Consider the following 6,141-nt stretch of genomic DNA (forward strand, 5'->3'; position numbering starts at 1 on the left):
TGACTCTATGACAATCCAGCCAAGTGCACCAACTGATTAAGGCTGATCCAGTTGGGATCTCAATTCTACATTCCCACTAACCCCAGTCATCACTGACTTCCTTATTCCTGATGAAGGACTTATGCCCAAAACGTCAACTCTCCTGCCCCTCCGATACTGCCTAACCTGCTGTGCTTTTCCAGTGCCACCCTTTTTGACACTGACAATCCAGCATCTGCAGTCCTCACTTTCTCCCAAAAACTCTTCCTACCTCTACCTTAATAATATTCAATGACTCCCCATCCACCAGTCTCTGGTGAACAGATTATTGCTTTATTGCATTTGTTCATAATAACATGGGCTTCACCAGCTAGATCAGCACTTATCTAGCCCATTCCTAAATGCCCAGAGATGAGTTAATCATGTTGCTGTAGATCTGAAGATGGCAGATTTCTGGCCCTGAAAGGACATTAGTGAATGAGGTGGAGTGGGGGTGGGGGGTTCACAACCACTGGCAGTGATTACGTGGTCATCATTACTTTACCTGTTAGTTCCAGATTTGCACTTTTTAAAAACATTGAACCGTCCCTCCATCAGCATCATTCACCACTCGTCAGAAACTGAAGCAGTCTATGTTAAAATAAATGAGGAGAAAGTGAGGACTGCAGATGCTGGAGACCAGAGCTGGAAATGTGTTGCTGGAAAAGCGCAGCAGGTCAGGCAGCATCCAAGGAACAGGAGAATCGACGTTTCGGGCATAAGCCCTTCTTCAGGAATGAGGAAAGTATGTCCAGCAGGCTAAGATAAAAGGTAGGGAGGAGGGACTTGGGGGAGGGGCGTTGGAAACGTGATAGGTGGAAGGAGGTCAAGGTGAGGGTGATAGGCCGGAGTGGGGTGGGGGTGGAGAGGTCAGGAAGAAGATTGCAGGTTAGGAAGGCGGTGCTGAGTTCAAGGGATTAGACTGAGACAAGGTGGGGGGAGGGGAAATGAGGAAACTGGAGAAATCTGAGTTCATCCCTTGTGGTTGGAGGGTTCCTAGGTGGAAGATGAGGCGCTCTTCCTCCAACCGTCGTGTTGCTATGGTCTGGCGATGGAGGAGTCCAAGGACCTGCATGTCCTTGGTGGAGTGGGAGGGGGAGTTAAAGTGTTGATTTATGGGGTGGTTGGGTTGGTTGGTCCAGGTGTCCCAGAGGTGTTCTCTGAAACGTTCAGCAAGTAGGCGGTCTGTCTCCCCAATATAGAGGAGGCCACATTGGGTGCAGCGGATGCAGTAAATGATGTGTGTGGAGGTGCAGGTGAATTTGTGGCGGATATGGAAGTATCCCTTGGAGCCTTGGAGGGAAGTAAGAGGGGAGGTGTGGGCGCAAGTTTTGCATTTCTTGCAGTTGCAGGGGAAGGTGCCGGGAGTGGAGGTTGGGTTGGTGGGGGGTGTGGACCTGATGAGGGAGTCACTGAGGGAGTGGTCTTTTCGGAACACTAATAGGGGAGGGAAGGGAAATATATCCCTGGTGGTGGGGTGCGTTTGGAGGTGGCGGAAATGACGGCGGATGATACGCTGTACATGGAGGTTGGTGGGGTGGTAGGGGAGGACCAGTGAGGTTCTGTCCTGGTGGCGATTGGGGGGGTGGGGCTCAAGGGCGGAAGAGTGGGAAGTGGAAGAGATGTGGTGGAGGGCATCGTCTACCACGTCTGGGGGGAAATTGCGGTCCTTGAAGGAGGCCATATGGGTGGTACGGTTTTGGAACTGGTCCTCCCGGGAGCAGGTGCGGTGGAGACGAAGGAATTGGGAATATGGGATGGCGTTTTTACAGGGGGCAGGGTGGGAGGAGGTGTAGTCTAGGTAGCTGTGGGAGTCGGTCGGCTTATAGTAAATGTCCGTGTTGATTCGGTCGCCCGAGATAGAAATGGAAAGGTCTAGGAAGGGGAGGGAGGAGTCTGAGACGGTCCAGGTAAATTTGAGGTCGGGGTGGAAGGTGTTGGTAAAGTGGATGAACTGATCAACCTCCTCGTGGGAGCACGAGGCAGCGCCGATACAGTCATCGATGTAGCGGAGGAAAAGGTGGGGGGTGATGCCAGTGTAGCTGCATAAGATGGACTGTTCCACATATCCCGGCACCTTCCCCTGCAACCGCTAGAAATGCAAAACTTGCGCCCACACCTCCCCCCTTACTTCCCTCCAAGGCCCCAAGGGATCCTTCCATATCCGTCACAAATTCACCTGCACCTCCACACACATCATCTATTGCATCCGCTGCACCCGATGTGGCCTCCTCTATATTGGGGAGACAGACCGCCTACTTGCTGAACGTTTCAGAGAACACCTCTGGGACACCTGGACCATCCAACCCAACCACCCCATAGCTCAACACTTCAACTCCCCCTCCCACTCCACCAAGGACATGCAGGTCCTTGGACTCCTCCATCGCCAGACCATAGCAACACGACGGTTGGAGGAAGAGCACCTCATCTTCCACCTAGGAACCCTCCAACCACAAGGGATGAACTCAGATTTCTCCAGTTTCCTCATTTCCCCTCCCCGCACCTTGTCTCAGTCAAATCCCTTGAACTCAGCACCGCCTTCCTAACCTGCAATCTTCTTCCTGACCTCTCCACCCCCACCCCACTCCGGCCTATCACCCTCACCTTGACCTCCTTCCACCTATCAGGTTTCCAACGCCCCTCCCCCAAGTCCCTCCTCCCTACCTTTTATCTTAGCCTGCTGGACACACTTTCCTCATTCCTGAAGAAGGGCTTATGCCCGAAACGTCGATTCTCCTGTTCCTTGGATGCTGCCTGACCTGCTGCGCTTTTCCAGCAGCACATTTTCAGCTATGTTAAAATAAAGCAAGACCTGGAGAACACAGAGGCTTGGCCACAAATGTGGCAAGTAACACTCATGCCATATAAATGCCAGGCTATAACTATCTCCAATAAGAAATAAAAACAATCTAACCACCACCTCTTAACCTTCAATGGGGTTATCATGACTGAATTTGACCCCCAATCAACATTCTGGGGGTTGCCGATAATCTAAAACTCAAATGGACTCACCCCAAAAAGTTCACCTTCTTAAGGGCAACATTGTAAAAATTGTTCATTCACAGGATGAGGCTAGGCCAGCATTTATTTCCCATCCCAGAGGGCAGTTAAGAGTAAACCATGTTGCTGTGGGTTCAGAGGTCAGACCAGGCAAGGATGGCAATTTCCAGCCTTAAAGGGTATTAGCAAACCAGGTGGGTTTTACGTGGCAAACAACAATGGATTCATGGTTATCATTTGACTCAATTCCAGATTTTAATTGAATTTAAATCCCACTGTGTGCCATGAGGAAAGTGTGTCCAGCAGGCCAAGATAAAAGGAAGGGAAGACTTGGGGAAGGGGCGTTGGAAATGCGATAGGTGGAAGGAGGTCAAGGTGAGGGTGATCGGCCAGAGTGGGGTGGGGCGGAGAGGTCAGGAAGAAGATTGCAGATTAGGAAGGTGGTGCTGAGTTCAAGGGTGTGATTTGAAACCAAGATCTTGCAACATTACCTGTGTCTCTGGATTAATCGTCAAAACGGGTGTGGCAGTGGGTCAGGCAACATCTGAGGAGCAATAAAATTGACGTTTTGATCAAAAGCCCTTCATCAGGAGTACAGGCAGAGCGCCTGAAGGTTAGAGAGTATCTCTCCACCCTTCAGGCTCTCTGCCTGTATTCCTGAAGGGCTTTTGCCCAAAATGTCGATTTTACTGCTCCTCGGATGCTGCCTGAACTGCTGTGATTTTCCAACACCACTAATCCAGAATCTGGTTTCCAGCATCTGCAGTCATAGTTTTTACCAAATACATTTGCAGCATTCAATTTGGTGGAAAATGAGATTAAACCTGGTTATGTGCTTCCTTCTTCCCTACAGCGTTACAAGTTAAATCAGCCGCCTTGTTTCAACTATTTTTTGTCACATGAACTAATAACATTGCAGACTGAAATCTCTGCCTGTTCTCTCCTTTAAAAAGGGTATGGCCGCCGTTTATCCTGCATGTAAAATATTTAAAAATCCAACACCACTTTGATAGCTACTGAGGAAAGAGAAATGTGGAAGGCAAGTGGGAGCAGGAATGGAGTGCAAGTAGGTGAGCGGGTAGAGTGGATCATCTCAGTAGGGAAAGGTGCAGGGAAACATTTCAGCATCTATTGCAGGAAGGAGTCTTGGTCTGGTCTTCTTCATTGGTGGTGGTGGGGGGGGGGGGGGGGGGGCAATTTGTTTTAGTTAGTCTTGTGGAGAAAATATAGAGAACCATCAGGAGACGCAGAGAGTTCTTCAAGAAGTAGGTCTTTTATTTGCAAAACAAAAAAGCGTGACACTGAGAAAGCTGATTCTCGAATGCCCATGAACCTCAGTGTCTGTGGATTTTTAATATCTTTTCTCATCATGTTTCTGTTTGATTAATATAGTTGGACATGCTCATAAGCGAAGTACCTCACTCTAGCTACACAATAAACCAGTGATGTTAGTTCCCATTATCTCTTTAGTTGTACGTTCTACTTGATGTTATTCTAATGTCACAGTTAGATATTTATTATCACTTCTGCTACAGTGATCTTTCATTGCAGACTAACCTATCATGATAGATATTTAGCTATTCTATCTATTAGAATAGCCTCCTGTCTCAAGCTGATTCTACTAACTATTAATTAGATATTTTAATGTCATGTCCCAAATATTTAGTCCCAATCCTGTCATAATAACTTAAGTAATAAAGCAAGTTTCTCTGTTGTGTTATCTCACCTCACGATAGTGACCTTTCAGCCTTAACCTTACTCTACTAATTGGCGTAAGAATGTTCCACTACGGTTATCCCATCCTGACTCCACAGAACACAGATCACTAGTAGTCTTCATGCTTTAACCCTTCCCATGCTTTCATGCTCTTTATTTTCCATATTAGCCAGAAGTTCGATCAGGTTTTAATCCTGTGACTTTTCCTGGCTAGTGATTAAACAGGTCAGAACCCGCGAGGTCTTCAATTCTAACCCAGAGAGGATTCCAAAAGCGGAGTTATCGCCCATCGAAGTTCAAAAGGTACCAAGAAACACTGTTCAAAGCAAGTTCGTTCACCCCTCTCTCTCTCTCACTTTCTGGACAGGAAAAGATCTGGGAATGAAAGGAAATCACCAATGTGTGACTCATTTCAGAACAGGATTGAACGGAAATTATCCCAGTTACAGCAATGACAGGACCAACATTCCTCCAACCAACCCCCCCCACTCTGCTCCGTCTCAGGGTAGGGGTACAACTGGAAAACCCAATACTTATTGCCCATGTGAGCTCTCTCGATAAGATGGCAATGAGACTTTACCTTTGAAGGTTTGCAGTGCATAGAAGAACTCCTATAGAATTTCAGCATACTGATATTAGATTAATAACACAAATATATGAAATAGGAGGAGATGTAGACCATTCTGCCCATCAAGCATGCTCTGCCATTGAATGAGGTGTCTTTGTGATTCAAATTTCACACTGCCATCTAGCTCAACTATCCTTGATGTCCTTGCTCAACCTCGAATCTATTTACCTCTACCTTAAAAAAAATCGCATCCCACCACAGTAGAGTCAGAGATGTACAACACAGAAACAGACTCTTTGGTCCAACTCGTCCATGCTGACCAGATATCCTAAAATGATTTAGTCCCACCTGCCAGCATTTGGCCCATATCCCTCTAAGATAACATACGTGTATATATATATTTTTAAAATTACTTGGTAAAATGTGAAACCTCAGAGAACCCTTGCTATTCATGTACCCATCCAGATGCCTTTTAAATGTTGCAATTGTACCAGCCTCCACCACTTCCTCTGGCAGCTCATTCCATACACGCACCACCCTCTATGTGAAAATATTGCCCTTAGGTCCCTTTAAATGTTTCCCTTTTTACTCTAAACCTATGCCCTCTAGTTCTGGACTCCCCCACTCTAGAGAGAAGAACTTACTTGTTTATCCTTGCCATGCCCCTCATGATTTTATAAACCTCTATAAGGTCACCCCTCAGCTTCCAACACTCCAGAGAAAATAGCTCCAGTCTATTCAGCCTCTCCCTATAGCTCAAATCCTCCAACCCTGGCAACATCCTTGGAAATCTTTTCTGAACCCTTTCAAGTTTCACAACATCTTTCCGATAGGAAGGA

The sequence above is a fragment of the Chiloscyllium punctatum genome, chromosome 1, assembly GCF_047496795.1.
Source record: "Chiloscyllium punctatum isolate Juve2018m chromosome 1, sChiPun1.3, whole genome shotgun sequence".
Taxonomy (NCBI): Eukaryota; Metazoa; Chordata; class Chondrichthyes; order Orectolobiformes; family Hemiscylliidae; genus Chiloscyllium; species Chiloscyllium punctatum.